At 49.1% G+C, this 19388-nt stretch overlaps 1 protein-coding gene across 7 annotated transcripts in view; it reads left to right on the plus strand.

Annotated features, from left to right (window-relative positions):
• LOC144168874 (uncharacterized) overlaps window positions 1-17773 on the plus strand; it is a 36110-nt gene extending 18337 nt beyond the window's left edge. For 5 of the 7 annotated variants that reach the window (XR_013322266.1, XR_013322269.1, XR_013322272.1 and 2 more), the window contains 3 exons: window positions 2744-2854; window positions 5472-5578; window positions 17351-17773. The gene's annotated coding sequence lies outside the window, so the exon portion shown is untranslated. The remainder of the gene's footprint in view (window positions 1-2743; window positions 2855-5471; window positions 5579-17350) is intronic. The other 2 variants (XR_013322267.1, XR_013322270.1) reach the window with 1 other exon arrangement.
• The last annotated feature ends 1615 nt before the right edge of the window (window positions 17774-19388 follow it).

The raw sequence follows: 19388 nt of genomic DNA on the forward strand, positions 1-19388 counted from the left end.
TTTTGTCCAGCAAAGCGCTTGCTAAACGGGTTTAGTGTAGCGAGTTGAGCGGACGCGGCACTGAGCAGATGCGCGAACACGAATTTGACCATGCTACGGTAGAACAGTCACTAACTCCCTTCTGCAATGCATTATTGCCTATATTTGCGGAGTGTTTGTGGCGCATCTCAAACTCGGTGGCGACATTTCTTTTCCCTTCTCAATAGGATTATTTCACGGATCAATTTGAGCAACGGATATTGGAGAAGCTTGGCGTTAAAAAAACTAAACCCAAATGCCACTCCCAACATTTTTTCTCACGGGAAGCCACGTCAGCAGCACAAGCCACCTGCACGACGTCATTACGGACGTTTGTTCCAATAAAATATCTATTTGCTGGCACCAATTCATTTTTGTGATTTATTGTTTTCTCTTGATAATCATCGTGACATTGGTCCTCTTTCGAATTTCTTTCGGGTGTATCCCTGTGTTAGTGCAATGTACAAATCTGCCGGAATATATCCCAGCACAAAACAATTCTGTCCAGGCGCCTCCATTAATAACGGCTGTAAACGACCGCGCCCGGTGAAAAAACGTATTGCATGATTACTTAATGCAGTAACTAGTTACATAATTTGTACCTAGAGGGACTGTAATTTCAGTTTACCCGATCGATTGATCGCAGTCTTCTCTGGCGCGTATTCCCAGAATTACAAGTCTGCGTTTTTCACTAGGTTCGCACATGAACGTACGGCCGCGAGTGTAGTTTAGTGTATCCGGCTGCGAAGTCGGGGAAGCAGGGGCTTTTCACGTCGCTGTACGTGCACACACGCACAACAGCATGTGTATGTTTTTAGTCTACTCACAGCAGCCTATAACGACATGAAGGTGAAGGAAACATTTCTACAAAAACGGCAAAGCACTCTAAACTGCGCGTAATTAAGGTAGGCTGTAGGTCGTTAGTAAAAGCGGGCGCAGAGTGAACGCCGCTGAGGATACACAATTATCGCAAGAAAAGCGAGTGCAAGGACGCCAGCGCAGCGCTCGAACTACGGCATTTGCGAATGAAGCGCACTGTATACTGCCGCGAACCGTGCGCAAGACCTCTGTGCAGTGATTGCACGACCACAGTCACGCGAATGCAAGAACGGAACTACCGTAACAGAGCAGTTTGAAATGTCCACGCTCGATCCTTTCGCATTCACGAGCTATCCTGAGGTGTTACAGAATGCCGCACACGTAAACAAAAACCGCGCTGTGCGTATGCGCCAGCGGCATCCGCCCCGCAAATATCCCCTTGTAGACAAAAATATAAAACAAAACACTATCACTCAGTGCGGGTTGGTAAAACGGGGCTCTAGAAATCCTATAAATGCTACCAAAGAGCGATTTCGGCGCGAAAACAAGAGCAAACTGCAGCGAGCGCCCTGAAGCGTAGCGAGGGCGTCTGCTCTCAAGTGGCCAACAAATATGGCGGCCCCGCCGCGGAGTTAAAGGGACGGCGGCGCCGCGGGTGAGGGGAGAGGAAAAAGAGGAGGGCAGCGGAGAAGGAGGGAGCAGTTGGCGCTACCTTAGTTCTTTCAGGGACCTTACTGTGGCCGAGTATGTAGCGCCATCAGGCAGGACTGACAGCAAGCAAGGCTGCAGAGCGTAATGACTCACTGGAAGTTTGTTTGAATACTTGCCCTCATGACATGAAGGCAGATGTCACGAAAACACAGAATTTGGCGGGATAACCACAATTTTAATCTAAATTGATTTATTTCTCAGTGAATACAGCACCGTTTGCTGCCGGACAAGTGCTGGGGGCACTGTAAAACGCCAAATCTTTCGAATCAAACAAACTTGTACTCTGTCTGCATGGACCCTTCAAACACACAGTCCAGCCCTCAGTGTGCGTGCATTCTCTGTACGAGGAACTGGCATAGACCGACTGCAGTGACTCAAGAAACAGAATGAAATGACAGTGGAGGCAGACGGAGCTAAAGCATAGCAAGCGAAAAAGACACTCAGCTTGTCAAGTGAGGATGAAATGCGCCGCAAGCTGGTGTGGGAGTGTCCTAGAGAACTAAAAAAGGTGTATAAGTGAGGGCAGATGTGGTGCAGAGGGATCCCTGAGCATGGGCAGGTCGTTGTCCATAAAGTGGGTTGTGGCTTAAGCCCATGGAATGTCAACCCAGGGAGGCATTTATCGCAAATGCATTGAATGGCCGATTGAGCGGAAAAGCTGGCATCTGGCCAAGTTGGTGTGTGCGGCAGCTAAGCAGCTCCTAAAATGGCTGTCGGTGCAAAAAGAACAAAAGTGGAGAAAACGTATCGAAGAGGAATATGCCATTATTTTTTGAGTCAATGAGCTCCCGAGATAATTAGCCATTTTGGGAGGAACCATAGACAAAAGATTGTTAGTCATAAAGCTGTAATCTTTATATTTTCCAACGCTAGGAATCGTGGCAAATGCAATAAGGCAATCGGTTTTTTGATGCACCACTTGGAACTCATTTCACAGCTCATTAAACTGTGGTGGCACCAGTGGCAAGGAACCATTTCGAATGCCCATTTCAAGCACCTCTTGGTTGGTTCTGCCAAGTCAGTGGTCATCCACAGTAGTGCGGAGATGTGGCATGCTTTGGGGAGCCATGCAGTGGCACCCACTTGACTGCTGGTGGATGCTTACAAGGAGTGTCTTTGCCCCCCCCCTGCCCTGTTTCCCCCTGGCGGTGATCTCTTGCTTCCATGTGGGTAAAGGAGCCCTGCGTTGTTGTAGGCGCCAGTGGGCTGAAGCTGGCACGGCAGGCAGCTGCACACGGTGCTGGGCAGGGACATGTCTGCCCAGGCCATCGATGACGCCACACACAACGCACAGCTCAGTGCAATGGTGAGTGGTTATTGGCCAGGACTAGCCAACATCGAGGGCTGACACTAGTGCGCAACGTTAATGACAACATTTGGTGACGGGCAGCTTTCTTGCGGGGATTTGACAACACAGGCCTGAGGTCTAGTTTAGTTAACGCCACTGCAGTCAACCCTTTGCTCAAAATTAGCGCTGCAATTTAGGGGTAGAGGAGGAGGAGCAGGGATAGCCTTATTGTCAGAAGGGGCATGAATGCCCTGGTGGGGAGGGAGAGGGACACTGAGGGAGGGAGGGAGGGGATAGTGAGAAAGATAGCAGCACTGTTCAAGGTTCAACCACCTGAAATGGCGGGTGCCATTTTGAAGTCAATGGTTCCGTGGAGATATAGTTCGTAGGTTTCGTGAAAAGACAGGTGCTACGTTTATGACAGGAGTCGGCCTAGGTTATCACACCAACTTGTAGAGACCACTGGTCAGTGAGTGTTCAATAATGTCCTCTGGAAAAAAAAATTCACTTTGTGACAACGCCATTTTTTTTGCTCTATAAAACGAGTTCTTTTTTTTCTCTCTCTTCAAATTTTCAGCCTGCAAAGTAACATGTGAGGCTTTCCATTTTAATGTATGGTGGCTGCAACATCGTGGTTTGCTTGCGCTTTCTGCCTACTGCACCTACTTCTTTCGACCCTGCAGTCTGGAGAGCAAGCATGATTAGCCCGGTGTTTCCTGTCATGATGAAAAAACTCTCTCTTTTTCAGAAATAGTTGCAGTCATTTGGCATCGTTGTGTTCATTGTGTGCAGTAAGCCAGCCCTTCCTCCCATTCATGTCCACTTTTCACCTGGCCTTGCACACACCAGGACTTGATCAGCATCATGGCTGTGCACACATCGTATTGTTTCCACTAAATGAGACTTTGCAGAAGCCACTACGGTGTTCGAAATGGACAGTCAGTTACACAGTGTGAGCATGTCAGAACCAAAAGGACTTACTACATATATCAGGAGGTCTGCCATGCATTGGAATGTGCTGAAAATTTGCAGTGAAGTACTTGTACTGTGTGGGGAGTTATTGGCATCAGGCCATGTTAAAAGTGGTCAGATAAAAGCCATGCCAACAAGCTATAAAGAGCTTTTCACGAGGAGCGGCTGTCTGTAATTAGGCGAGTGAAATAGCTGTGGTGCAGCTTTTTCCCAGCTTTTTTATTCAAGAGGTCGCCACCTTCCAGCCCATTTGTTAGGCTGCCACTTGTTATCTTGAATCCTTGTGTATATATTCTGCACCCTGTAAACGGTGGGGCTTCTTTCTCAGCTCGCCAAGCGGGCGTGCACATCGTCTCTTTCTGCGGGCTCGAGCCGCTCGTGCTTCCGCACGCTCCTGCGGCCCCAGCAACGCGATTATCTTAATTTGCGCTGCATTTATGTTGTAAAGTGTGAAATTGCCCAAATTCTGTTTAGGGTCATGCTTGGAGTGAACTTTAATTGTCATAATCTGTGCCTTCAAGCGTGTGCATAGACTTTCGCTCCACATGTTGGTGCCAGGCCTCGATTGCGAGGGAGGCAGACTTGGTACAACACTTTTTTTGGTAATCGGGCCCACAAGTGGACTGCCTTTGCTCTACTGGGTGTGTGTGTTCTGCCCCTTGTGGGGTAGGCAGAAGGTTGGCCAGCACGTACTACCAGCACACAAGCAGGCCAACCCTCAATGGGTTGTTGTCTTTTCTGTTAGGCTTAAGCACACAGAAGCCGAAGGGGCCAGTCACACCTACAGCGATGTCCTTATTGCAGTTTATGGGGCTATCATTATGATTCTGACAAGGAGCTGTGAGGGTTGAACCGTGGTGCGTCAGTGTGGCCCTGCTTTGTGTGCAGCAGAATTGCATATCCATGGGCAAGTCAGAAATGTTATCCCTCTGGGGTTATGTTCACAGGAACATCTGTCCGCACTGTCTGGCGGGGATCGATGCTTGAGGTGTAAAAGGAATCACAGGCCAATCCGGCCTTATCCTTACTTGCGTTGTCCTTTCCTGGACTGGCAAAGAAAATTTTCAAAACTGCCACATCCGAAATTTGGGTCCGACGGCTTCTGAAAATCATGTCCGCATCTTGTCAGGTGTCAAGGTGGTGTGCATTATGTCAGCATCCATGATTGAGGGAGGCTTCCAAGATTGCTGCAAAGCATAGTGTCTCTAAGGAAAAGAAAAGGCAGGTTATTTTGGGAACCTAGAGGAGGGGGTGGGCAGTGCTTGGAGGATTGCGTTTTTTCCTGTTATATTCAAGCGATTTATTCGGTTGTGGGTCACTGCGGTACTTGCACGCTGCTGATATATGCTAATCCGCCAAGCCTGCAACCGAGTGCGTAATGCACCACTCAGTGCTGTTTGTGCATAGAAGGACGACGTGTTTGGCTTGGTGTGCACGTCACGCCTAAGCGAAACAAAGTATACCAACAAACCTCCACACCTCGCCACCTTGATAACTCTTTGTGCCCTTGTTAAGCGGACATTGCCATGAGGGAGGTTAGAAATGCTGCCAGTCAAGAGCACCACAAATGCATTGTTTTTTTTTGTGTGTGTGTTTGCACTTGGAGGAGAATAGTGGTCCCTGCAGTTTTGTGCTGATGTGTGTCATCATCATCCTTGCGCAGGCATCAGCAACGTCCGCTACCAGGTTGGCCGGGCAGAGATGCTGCTTTCCAAGCTGGGCGGCCAGTTCTTTGCCGACGACCTCTGCGTCATCGTGAACCGGAGTCAGGTGGGTCTGAGTGAGTGTTTCCCTGCATGGCTCATATTTCAATATCTGACAGAGCCTTCTGCAAACAGGTGCAAGAATTTCCTCAGGACTGGACATTATCTGTTTCATGGCTGGTCTTGCGAGTGTTAGCAGCAACAGTGTTGCATCACTGCTGCTTGCCAGCGAAGGTGTGCAGTGCAGTCATGTGCAGATGCATGCCCTTCTTTTCTTACTTGTGCTGGCAGGAATACACAAGCTCTGACATTTCCTTGCTCACCATTCGTCAGAGTTGGATGCTTTCGAAAAGTTTCTCGCTGCAGCACTGATTAGCGAGTTCTATGTGCTCCTCTGGCTCAGTTTGGGAATGAGAGTCGAAAACTGTGTGACATTTGTGTTTTTAGTGCCGGGGAAGGGCCACTGACAGTGCCGTCTCTTCTTTGTTTTGTGCTGATGATTGTGAGTGGGGAGGAGCCTGTCCATGTCGCTGACAAGCAAGGCCTACAATGAATGCGGGCTGTTAGTGAACACCGATTGAGCAAAACAAAGTCTAGGTGCCGTAGAAAGCACTTACTTGAATCAGTTCAGAAATCCACGGAATGAAACATGTGAAGTGCCACACTCAGGGGAAGAAAGCACCTGTTGTCATGTGTCAAGGGCACCCCCAGAAAAGGGATGCATTGAAACCCCCCGAAAAGAAAAAAAAAGAACAAAGGAATGGAAATTTCAAATGCGCGCCATGAACGCACCAGTGAGAGAACGCCAGCGCCTAAACCCCGAAGCATCATGGTCAAATATGGCAGCGCACTGGTCAGCCAATTAGAGAACGCCGCGCAGGCGACCAGTGGCGTGATGACCATATATGGACATGGAAGAGGAGCCAAGGAGCCAATGCGGGTGCGCCACGGGAGAGCCCAGAGGGGATAAAAGCGGGGCGCACAAAGAGAAACGGGAGGCAAGGAACCAGGAGGCGGCAGGAGCATGTGAGCTTCATGGAACGAGCCTGGGGGACGCGGCCAGGCCAGCGACTATGCCTGCCAAGCCTGGGCGGGAGCGGGCTGTCTTCTCATCGGCTGCAGCATCCTAGGCGCACCGCGAACCTTTGTTTTTGTGGCCCCAGGGGTGGCAGTCGGACACCTGCGACCAACATCTACGCTCCACCGACCTGTGTTTCGACGGCCCCGAATGGCTACGTTCATGCTCAGCCTACCTGGGACCTCCAGCGGCAGCAGGCCACCAGGGGGTAGCCACTGAGGAAGCACACCGCCGAAGGGATGACCGCGCGCATCGAACGCCGGCATCAAGGACCTCCAGTGAGAGCGGCTACCAGGGGGTAGCCACAGAGGAAACAATTCAGGATGCGCGGAGCCCACGCCATACAAGGAGTGACCGCACGCATCGAACGCTGGCACTGAAGCGAGATGAGGACGGCTACCACCGAGCCGGGGCCACACAAGGGTGCGACACGTCAGCGCCAACGACCGGGGTAGGCCAGTCCAATAGGGACGCAGTCATTGGACACAACTAGGAGGTTGTGGTGGTAGAGAGACCACTTAGGACATGACGAAATGAGCTGATTTGAACTAGTTGTGTAGAACTTTATTGTAGTGACATTTGGGCTTGGCCTTGAATTGTATTTTGAGATTTTTGATAAGGGGTTGAATGGTTAGCAGTTTTTGTGTAACTTTCTTCAGTGGTCTGTGTCAGGGTTTTCTAAGTGTGCATTAAATGTATGTTTTGTTAAACACGTCAACCGCTTTCCTGCTGTTGAATCTCCCGAAGGGTATGCGCCACTCAATCACCATCATCATGTAGATTTCCCGTGTGAGTAAAGTTGTCATCCCCGCTAAGGGCAGCCATGTTCACGGTCTGCCTTGCGTCGTTCTTCCGTTAACATTTTGGTGCCGTTGAACCCGGGAAGACGACCGCACGTGACGAAGGAGACCACCGACGTCCCCTCCGGCTTGAGGTTCGCATCACCCCTCTCCCTCGACTGCTGTTTACGCTGCTCAGCCCCGCCCTCAGCCGGAGGACAGCATGGCTGGCCCTGACCACCGGACGTCCGACCGAATGCGTGCGATTGATAAGCTGCGCCGGCAGCAGCGTATCCTTCGCGGCGCTGGTACCCGACTGCTCAAGGCAGCGACGGATCTTTTGGAAGCCGCCTCGACGCATCCGCATGAACTTAAAGCGGCCATTGATCTGCTCGAGAGAAATGAAGCGGCACTGTACGAGACTGAAAAGAAAATAATTGAGCTTCTGGACCATGATGAAGTTGAGCGAGAATATCTCGACGCACTGGCGTATCGAGGAAGCATATGTACTGGCTTAAACCACCTGCGCTCGGCCTTGAACTCTCGGAAGGTGCCCGGCAGGAAAGTCACTACTAACGGCACTGCGGGCAAGCCAAATTACCTTCGACCCTTGACCGTTGTGTGCAACGCTGTTCGCCCAGCCACCCATGCAAACCATCCTCCTCACTGCGGCTCACACCCATCAACATCGGACGGTGCCCTGCCGAAGTTGCAGTCTTCAACGTTCAAGGGTGAGCCACGTGGGTGCAAGGGGATTCTGTTCCGTGTCGAGACGACGGACCACACCCACCCGAACGTTCCAGGTATTGTCAACGTGGGAGCCAGCTCGGAGGTAGCGTTGAACGTCCCAATTCAGGAAGGGGGTGCGGAACACGAGGGTACGCCTGCCGCAGCCAATGACCACTCAGCTGTTTCTGCTCAACGAGACGACAAAAAAGGCAAGGTAAATGACGTGAAAGAAATCATAGAGTCACCACCGTACACTTCCGAGTATATCTTCGTCCCAGACTTCATGAATGAGGAATCCTCACCGAAGCTTCCTAAAATCCCGCTATCACCAATCGTCAAGTTAGAACGGGACGCTGCACCCAGGTTCGAGTCTGGTTCGTTCGGTGTTCCTGATGTCAGGAAATCTGAACCGCTATTGGTGACCATATCGGGTCAATGTAACGAAACAACGAAGCCTTGCCAAGAAACATCAATAACGCATATTGAGCTAACACCTCGCCCAAAAGCAAGTTCGACAGAATCGGAATCCGCCCAGAGGAAAACCCGAGGAAGGGACAAGACAAATCTGAATATACTGGCTGACTCGCTGCTTAAGAACTGCAGGTACCATGAGCCACTGAGACCTTCTGGACATCAGATTCACGAGAATAGGTACATAACCGGAGGACAGGAAACGCGAGCCTGGAGAACAGTTTGGTTGTCGCCCGCTTCACCTTGGCGGCGCTTAGCTGTCGTGAAAGCTGCGAAACGCCGGATGCACCGCTGGAAGCAAAAGAGGTGACAGCAATTCAGGGTAGCTTTCGAAGGAATGACCTTATGGAAAGAAAGACACTACACTATGATTGCGGATTAATTCGTCAACCCCACAAGGATTTTCTCGCGGGTGGGAGAGGGAATAGGAGGAGCTGTTTCGACCTGATGTATTTCAGCGTCCTGAGGAGCAACGGAGCCAAAGCCACCCGTTCGTACGCACCGACAAAAGACGCATTCGTTGTTCCCAGCTGCTGAGTCGCCACAAAGAAACCACCGTCGCACACAGCGAGGGTCAGGACGAGCTGCGAGATACGCCGAAGGTTGAGAAGCCTGTGAATACTTCGCCACCGTTCAGCTCCGTTTGCCCTATTAGGTTGCACAGCCGTCGCGCCGGAGCGCAAACCTTGAAGTTTCGTGAAGCGCCAAAGAACTAAAGCTGGTTTTACTTGAAGACGACGTGTACCGGATCCGCACGTGTAACTTATGCCGCAGCGCAGAGGTGTCCCAGACGCGTCAAAGCGGCGCCTCCATGGCTACTGCTACGAGAAGCCCATTTGCCGCTCAAGATTTTCGATGGACTGCGGGACTACCTGCGCGAGAATCGTCCCGAGGCGAAAGCACTCAAGCAGCGCTTCGAGAAATGCATCGACAAACGTGTACGAGAGACAGAGCCAGCTGGTGAAGCTATTGAACAGCTAGAAAGTTCGGTCTGTGGGACAGCGTTTGTGTGACAACAGATACGCACGTTGCGGGCGCGGGAGGATGTTGAATCTCCCGAAGGGTATGCGCCACTCAATCACCATCATCATGTAGATTTCCCGTGTGAGTAAAGTTGTTATCCCCGCTAAGGGCAGCCATGTTCACGGTCTGCCTTGCGTCGTTCTTCCGTTAACACCTGCGTCCATTTCTCTGAGCTGGTAAAGACGACCTCACCATCCGTTCACGTGACGCCCATCATGGTCACAGAGCAAGAACACTTGGGAGGTGGAAATGCCATTGGTGTGGGCACATGCGGGTGACCAGAAAGCATTACAAAAGTAAACCGTGCGCCACTATGCCCCGACGGAGGCTGACAAAGTAGGGTGTGTGGTGCAGGTTGTTCAGCTCCATCACAGTACAGCCACGAGGGGGTGCCAGCGTGCTACCACTTCAAACACGTCTGACGTTATCAAGTTGCTTGAGAATGCTGGGCTGCTTCACCTGGAATGTTGTTGCTTCATGATCGTGGATTAGAGAGTGGATTGGGATGGGGGTCATTGCGGCTGAAATGAAGAAAGGAGCGAGGGAGCTTTGATGGCCCCAAGCTTTGACTTGGGGTGCTGAGTTTTCACTGTGAACAAGAACCGTGTCCCTGACTCGCCGACAGTGGGGGGGTACTGGAATGTGCCTGGTGGGGCAGACCTTGGGAATATCGAATGTTATCTCCACCGCCATCACTTTATTACTGCGTGTTTTATAGCACCTTGGGGTGGCCCCCACCTGCTGACGTTTATGGGCAGGCATCGCTGACTTGTTGAGCGAGATGTGTGAGGCTTTGCAGTCAGTGGTATGGCTCACCGGTGTCTGTTAAGCACCCACTGTTGACGTCTGCCTGCAGTTTGCACCGCGTGTTGTGCAGCTCCTCAGCTGGCAAAGAGCTGTGCCTATAGCGACGAAATAAACCTTATTTAGCGGCTCTAGCTGTACCATAGTATCTTCTATTTCCACACTCAGGCGCGCTTCACCACAAAGCCTTCTTAGTGGCAGAATTGCAAGCAATGCTGTGACAGCTCCTGATCTTGTCGGCCCTTGGCCTGCTTTTTTTCTTTTAATGGGCCCAGGAGTGTGTGTGTTGCAAAAAAGAAGAAAGGTGTAAATAATTGAATAGTAATTTGATAATTAAGGTCAATAATCCTCCGAACAGCACAAAAAAAATTGGACAAGACATAAACAGGGCACTGCACTGTGTCCTGTTTAAGTCTTGTTCACACTTTTGTTTTTTCCACTCTTCAAGAGTAAAGATGGGTTCGCTGGTGACAGTCTCTTGCTGAGAGAATCTGCAGATAGCCTGCAAAAAAAGAAAGAAAAAAAAAAGAAGTGGAGTTCATCTCGCTGCTTCTTGATGAGAAGAGAGGAAGGAAAGGCAAGGTCAGTGCACGTGAAGAAGTGAGGAATGGAACAAGGAGCCCCTTGTAATGCACATTGCTATACTTGTGAAGCAGAGTCATGTTCCAACACCTCACTAGCATCAATAGCAAAATGGGTCAATAGGTCACACTCGCTTATCTTGTGGAGTGTGTTATTTCATCCTGCTTCCCTCAGAACGGAGTTGTAGGCACGCAGGAACTCATGCACGCATCGAAAATTTCCTGCAAATACCCCAGCAGTGCTTTTTGACGAAACATGAAGGGCAAGCTTAGTAGAAGAAACGTGGTGAAATCCAAAGTGGTTGTGTTACGAGAGGAACTGGCAAGCAGTTGTTCAGTGCAGGTGATGAAGCACAAGGTGCACTAATCTTGGGCAATTAGTCAGCAGAAGCCACCAGCCATAAATGAGGTGAAGAGTCAGCTTGGAATAAGAAGCTTTATGGGAGCACTCAGAGGCATACCTGCACTTGCAGCCTGCCTTGTAATTCACCATTTCCAGGACTATCCCAGCCCTGGACTGGTACTAGCATGTTGTACTACTTGGGTAGCTGTCCCCTCCATCAGACCATTGCAATGTACTGGGCTCCCTCTGTCCTTTACATGGAGAATAGTGATGTTGCTGGCATCGAATTGTTCATCCAGTCCTGTGCCACAGAAACTGTATAGCTCACAACTGTGGCACCAAATGCACTGGACGGAAGACGGGTAAAGGTTTCATCTCTTTCATTTTCAGCTGTATTTATGACCTATGCCATTTCACCAACTAGCCGAGACTTTTCGTTTTTTTGTTCCCTGTTTCTAAAGCCACTGTGCTTTTGTTTCTATTGTCTTGGTTTGATGGCCCAGGTCTTCTCTGAGTCTACATATTAGCATGGATAGTAAAGCGCACTCAGGCCATCCACATTTTTATTTTTTTGTTACAAAGGGCTTTCTTTCTTTTTCGTTTCGTCATAACGAATCGGAATGGTGGCAAAGCTGTGACATCCAGTGTTCACCCCTCGTGTAGTTGTACAGCCCCGGCATGCAAAAATGAGAAAAAAAATTACAGGCTTCCTAACAGTTGCGCCTGAGGTACAAATCATTGCTGTCGAACATTGAGATAGCAGTGGCAACCGGACTTGTGAGGTGAGTTTTTGAGGCCTTAACTCTTTCGTTACTGCGCCTATTCACATCGATCACGGGTGATCGATGCTTTATATTGCAGTTTTCGACATGTTGTAGCCTTTTCTCATACACCTAATGTGCCCCAGTCGTTAGTCTAGGCACTGCGCTTTGCGAATCAGTTGACATTTTCCCGCTCCGGCGACATTGAGATTTTTGATGGCATTTTTTGCCAGCTTAGGTGTGCACGCGTTTTTGAGAAAGGGGGCGGGGCTACTGCAGTGACAAAAAAGCATGCCACTTGTGGTTATGCAGCATTACTGTGAATATTTTTTTTATCAAAGGGCTCCTTGCATGTAAAATACTGAATTATGTTGTCAGCTTTGTAATCTGACAGCGTTGAGAAGTGATAATTACCTGAAAATGACACCAGCTATTCACTAGTGATCTTTGGCTCGGACAAAGGGTAGCTTTACTCTGCCATAGCTTATTTCTGAAGGTCCCTCGCGTATCCAACTAGTGGATATGGCATTTTCATCCAGTTTCCAGCAGTTTTGGTTTTGTAACTTAGGCTTGTGCGAATAGTAATATTTTAGGTCGAAGCGAATTCGAAGCAAATAGTCCTTGGGGTCGAATATTTTCGAAGCGAATTCGAATAGCTGTCAGGTGTCACTGACAGCTGTTGCTGAGGCGGGACCTTCATAAGAAAGTTCTAAGTAAAATCTCGATGATACGAATCTCGCGGGACCGCGAAAAATCTTCGTATCATCTGAAATTCGTATGAACCAGCACAGGCTAAAAAACTGAGCACTAGAAAAAGTTGTTTATTTCTTTTCTTATTTTCGCGTGGTGAAATCCGTGACGTTTTTCCGCATTTTTTTAACCTCCATGTCACCGAGCGGTAAATTCTGGACTTTCGTCTCCTCACTCGCGGTGCCCAAGCTCACTACAGGAGCGTTTTTACACGCAATTCGTGCGCATAGGCGTTGCCCACGCGAAATTTCACGCCCGTGTCGGCGATTCCACGCTCGCGGTCGCCTGTGCCTCGGTCAGAGAATGACGCGCGGGGCAGTAGGAGGAGCTTGACGATTTGCGACAATGGGAAGGCGTGCGCCTCAGGGCGGCAGTTTTGAAGCGCTCGAGACAGCTGACTGGGTCCGCCGGAGATGTTTAGGCTTTGCACCCCGGCAGATATTTCATTGGCGCTTTCTCTAGCGGCGCGGATGATGTTTTATATCACCGTTTTCGCCCACATTATTAGCTCATTTACCGCACAAGAAACTTCGTGTGTGCTTTGAGCGGCATTTTAAATATCAGTTAGAAGTGGTGGCTCCAGCGCCCCGCACCCACCACTTCACGACCGAAGCTGCCGCCTGGTTGCCGCGGCCGGCCGCGCCCCGCACAGCATGCGGGTGGTTCCGCGGCGGCGCCAGCGCGCCTGTGGAGTGCGCGGCGCATTTTCGCGAACAGAAAACCCAGAAAACAACAGCCTGGTCGTTCCTGGAGAAAGAGCGACAAAGATAGGAGAAAGACTCCATGGAGAAAGAGTCCGTACGTCGCCGGCTTAGCTTGTCTTGGCTCCACATGAAGTCAAGGTGTATTACTGATATCAATGGCACTGTGGCTTACCTAACGAAACCGAAACTTAAACGAAGTTTTGATAATCGTTCACCCCGAATACTTCGAAATATCGAAAATTTAAAATTCGAGTCGAAGCGAATTCGAATACTGTAATATTCGTTCGAATATTCGAAGCGTCCGAATATTCGCACAAGCCTTGTTTTGTTTTTGCATTGCAAAATTCATATTTGGCGCTGCACTCAAACCTCGTTATAACAACGTAGAAGGGGAGTCACAACTATTTTGTTATGTCGTTATTTCGTCATATCAATTATAACAGTTTACAGCAACGCATGATCGGTTGGATGCGCGCCTAGAAGCATGCAAAGAAGGAAATTGCCTCGTGGCCCACTGTACTGCTACGCGACCACGCGTGTGAAAGAAATTGAATAGAAGGCAAATATTTTGCTTGCTCAGTGCACACACTGCCTAGTTTATTGTCCGCTAGGCACAGCTGGAAAAAAGTCCGTGATGCTCCTTTGTTTCTGCATCGAGTGCGTGCGACGACACTGGCATGTCGAACGCGTGGGCATGGTAGACCACGGCGTCTTCGTCGTCGCTTGCGTCAGTTTGTCCGGTGACATGTGCGACAATGGCACGTCGGCATTGGCGTTGAGAGAGCCATGCTTCGTCCCGCTGACTGAGTGTGAAGAATGGCTGGCTCAGCCACGCGTGTCGACGCAGGAGTTTTAAAACAGCGGCGCCGAACGAGTGTGGAACTCCGGGGAGCACTTCACGCACCGTGGTGGGGTTTTCATTGGGAGAGGAGACGGATATTGTTCGTTGTATTCATTGACAGGTCTATTTTACTTCGTTACAATGAGGCTTCAAATGCATGGTTCTCTATGGAGATTTCAAGGGGAATCTCATTTGCTTCAGTGTATACATTATTTCATTATATCCGGTTACTTTATATCTAGGTTCGAGTGTACTATGTAGTTACACAACTTCCTGCCGATTTGCCATGGCACCTCCGTTGCCCGCTCCTGTTCCTCGAAAAATGCACGCCGCTCGTGATTCCATTTCGCCCACTCCTTCCTTCTGTGATAGCAGCTTCAGCTGAAAGTCAAAAGATAACACCAAGACGGCGGATATCAGTTCAGACGAGGAGAGTGCTTCCAATCGGCCTTGAACACCGCCAGCTGTTCACCGCCCAGATTCCTTTCCATACGAGGGTGTTTCCGGGGGTCTAGTTTTGCTGCTTAGTAGAACTGCCTATTTTCACAAAGTCTCCAACAGGCTTGATATTGTTTCTCTTTAAAAATGTTAGGTGGTGCTGCTATCAGGAAGCTCGTAGTGCTGAACTCCCTTCATAGCGCGGCAGCTACTTGGTAGAAGCTTGCTGGGCATGATTCTAGCACATCGAACCTTATTCCTGCAAGCAGGGCTACCATAGTGAGTCAGTAGGTGATATTAAACTGCAGATGAATGTTCTGACAGACCAGTGACGATCAGAGCGTCAACAAGCATCCGCCACTGTGTTTCGTTTTTGACTCCAAGTGGATTTTCTCGCATCACTTGCTTGCCTTGAATCTTCTTCTGGCCACAATCATTGACGAAGTGTTTTTACATCACGTGGGGACTAAATGGTGTCTTTAAGGATGTCAAACCACCAGATTTCTTCCGAAAAAGCATCCCAAAGGGCGAAATTTGGAATAGAGGTTGGGCTTCACTGCAAGGCACGGGTACCATGCGTGCTTAGCATTTTCTTTGACGTCTGGCAAATTGTAGTGAGCAAATAAATTTTTTTTTCTAGGATGGGTTTTTCGAATGTTTACCTACAAAATGTATATTCTAAATTTTTCCTAGTACGTACTGGTGGTTTGCTACATACAACTTCCTGTTGTCCATTTTCTTTGACGGCTGGACGAAAATTTCGAATTTGTTAATGTTTTTCGCAATCGTCATTTATGAAACAATTATTAGAACTTGTGTCGTTAGAAAGGACCTTGAATCATCTGCATTTTATGTCACTGCAATATGTGTCTACCCAATATGATTACCGCAGAAAAAATGTTATCTTAGACCCCTAAAAATCGGTCAATTTTTCACGGTAATGAAAGAGTTTTAAAAAACAGGGCGAACTGCACTCAAATTTTATCTGGGCCAAATCTACTTTGAACATAGAGTACGTGCCACCAAACCAACTGGGACATGACTGGTAGCGGCGTGAAATGCGTGGTTAATTAGTTAGAAATATTTAAAACAGCTCCGTCGCAGGTGACGTTGCACCGGCCGGCAGATTGCGCAAACAGCCGTGGAGCGGAAGTGACATTGCGGCCGGCTGGGTGATTTTTCCTCCGGCCAACCAAGAGAACCAGTTGAGCTCTGCTGGGCGTGCTTCCCCTAGGACTGCGGCGAGAGTGGAGCGTTGCGCGCAGGTTCGCTCCAGCCAGCTAGCTGCGTGTGGCCACTCACTCGCCACCTGGGCTGGCGGGAGCGTCACTTTAGCCTGGCCTTAATGGCCGCGCTTTTCTTAACTTCGGTTTCAAAATCGATGATCTATGATGGTCGCTTGCGCCGTCGATACGCATATTTCAGCTGCCATATTTTTATCTAGTGGTATTTTAAAGCAAACTAAATGAAAGTAACTTTTTCAAGAGGTTGGAATTTTGAGTGCAGTTGGCCTTTAATCGTGCCCGTTCTGTTGTTGTTGTCCGGTTCTGAAAATGGCCACGACTGTAAAGAATAAAAAAATAAAAAACACATGCGTGGTGTGATGGGATTCAAACGCTGGTCCCTGCAGTGGCTGCCCGATGTGTTACCACTCTGCTATCACCACGTGTTGCCAACCGTAGAACAAAAGCTGTTGTCATTGCCCCTTTTTCTTTCTTTGTCCCACTTGGGGAATTGGCCAGGAATCAAGAGCGCTGGGGAGATCACGTGCCTGTTTCACAAAAGTCTGAGTCGAAAATGAAAAGTTGCAGAATACTGTATTTTGAAGGATATAACCCACACCAAAAGTGCGAAAATTTCAGTGGCAAAGTAGGGGTGTGGAAAATATCCATGGTTTTTCCTTTAGCGCAGCTTCACGGCAATGTGCGTTATGCCATGAAGCTCCTCCGTAGCTTCAAAGAATGCTGCACCACAAACAACACGAATGGAACCAAAGATGACCTTGTGTACAGCAGTGAGGACTGCGGCTCGAACGATAGCTCTAGCGAGCGCTGTGACACTGAGTGAATTGTGACTTTGGCCTAGCAGTCGGTGTATTTCGCTTGCTAAGTATACGCTTTTTCTGTCTACACAGTATGTGATGTGTTGCTTGAGCAGTAGCCTTGGTGCAGCGTTTGCTCTATCAAATGTGCTGGCAATACGGGAAGATTTTTCTTTTTTTTTCCAGCGGGCTGGAAGTGGGGGTGTGGATTATATGCAGGGGTGGGTTATGTGCACGAATATACAGCAGTGTCTGCCACATAATACCTGAGTGCGAAGTTTTGTGAGTAGCAGAAAAGAGCCTGCTTAAAGTTGGGATTTTCGCCAAAAGACAAGGAAATGAAAGCAAACGAAGGGACGCAAATACGATGTACTAGCAGTAAAGGAGTCGTAGTAAGTATCGCCAGGCTTTCAGCTTCGAAATGCGTAAGCAGGCTTCAATGCCCCAGGAATTTTTTGACAGCTTGTTATACAATGCGTTCGTGTGTTTTATGCAGGTCGTGCAGCCAACCTTCCCCAGGCAGGGAAAGTGGGAGTGCCGTTCCGCCTCCTCCTGGCCTGTCCGATAGACAGGTTCCCACAGACTCAGCACTGTGAACTGCTGCTGCTGTTTGGGCAGTAGAGGACGACGGCTGCGCTGCGCACTGTGCCATCGGCTCAGTTGTTGTGGTGTGCTGCAATTCTGAGAGATGTAGAATAAATTCACTCTGCACTGCTGCTGCATCCACTTCACCCTCTTTCTCTGTTTTCCGTTCTTATTTTTTCATATTTTTAAGAATTGGTGGCATGATGAAAGGGCTTGAACGTCCTGAGGCCATTACTGTGGGGCAACACAGCTGTGTGATGAGTTTTACTGTTATTTCAGTGAGTACAGTTCTGGTTAAAAGTTCCATCCTTGGCGCCATCCGCAAAGGAATTCAATTTTTTGGAGAGGAGAAGGTGGTTGAGCGTGGGCGATGGATGAAGGCTGTTCACACGTGTGTGTTTAATTTCTGCCATGTGACATGGGCCGGCGCCATAATGGCCTGTGATATGAGCGATGATGATAACCCCTTCAAATAGCATGTACTTATTGGTGTTTTTCTGTTTATTTGGCATAAACTCTGTTCAAGTTTTAGCATGGGGTTCGTCTTTTCTTTAGCTTTCGCTAATGTTCGCTAGTACGATGAATTCCTTAGATGTTCCCAGGCTAGGTATAATTAGGGTAGAAGCTTAAGGGGACCCAGAAGAGCCTTTTGTAAAAGTTACAAAAGGCCCGTATTGTCGCGTAGCACCAATATAGCGATGCAATGCCGTTGGAAATATTGATCTACATTCAGTATTAGCTGCGCCAGAAGCAATTAAGTGCACCTCTCTCCCCCCTTGCCGACCGATTCCTCCTCCCTCTCTGCTGCTTTCAAAGCAGCTGGAAACACCGGGAATAGTCATGTGACATCGCGATGCTTGACTTCCGTTCTGCACTAGCTACATTCCTGCCCCTAGGCATGCGTCAATCGCTGCGGACCCGCCTTTCATTACCTTTGCCTCGGGATCGCACACGAAGGAGGAAGAGCAGCCGGAAGCCAATGGCAGTGACGTTGCCGGCGGCCGACCTCGCCGGCGATTGGGTCAATCGGGGCAGCGGCTCGAGAGCCAGCGGCTCGAGGTGGCTCTCTCCCGGCAAGTGCGAGAGACTGAGCCTGCGGGTGGTCGAGGACACGTCCCCAACGGCCATCTGCGGGCTGGTCCAGCGTAGGCTGGGGAGGCAACATCACGAAGACGCCATAAACAAAGTCGGGTGGCGGGCGACCCTGCGTGGTCCCCCAACCACCTCCGCAGGACATTTTCAATAAAGTTCATTTCTCTCTCTCTCAGGGGGCAGTTCGCTGTTGCGTCAGCCATGATCGGCTCACTGTAACGTCACGCTCATCGGCTGAAAAAGGCTATCTTCAAAAATGGTTTACAAATTATTCATACAACGTATGGGGCTCACACTTGGCTCAAAGATTCCCCGTTATGTGTTCTACCACCTGAATGCATTTGATTGCCACTTTCACAAAGCTTTTCTGGGTCCCTTTAACTCACGAGTGCTACCAAAATATTTTTGATATTCAGTCTTGCCCACTTATAAGGAACCTGGTTTTAACGAAATCTTCGCTATAAAGAACAAAATCTTTGTTTCCCGATGCCGTTTGTACTCTTATATTTTATGTTCAGCTATAGCGAAAAACAGATATAACGAACTGATTTCTGTTTTCCGATGTGTTCGTTATTAGTGGGCTGGACTGTATTACAACAAATAATGATTTTCTCAACTTTACTGTATAAAAGATCTTATTTTATTTGAATGGTTAGGCTGCTGCTTTGAATAATGCCAGAACTACTAATGATCGAATCGGCTGTCAGAACTTGTCCTGGGGGCAGTGCAAGAGGGGGGGGGGGAAACGAATTTTAAGGAGAGGTGCTTGTGGCTGGAGCAGTTCTTGCGGTGAACCAATTGAAATGGAGCTCTCCTACCCTACCAGCAACACTGGCTCCATAGTGATGCGCCGATAA

This window comes from Haemaphysalis longicornis, unplaced genomic scaffold (genome assembly GCF_048455015.1).
Source record: "Haemaphysalis longicornis isolate Haplotype H1 unplaced genomic scaffold, Haemaphysalis longicornis Haplotype H1 scaffold_2, whole genome shotgun sequence".
In the NCBI taxonomy this organism is placed as follows: Eukaryota; Metazoa; Arthropoda; class Arachnida; order Ixodida; family Ixodidae; genus Haemaphysalis; species Haemaphysalis longicornis.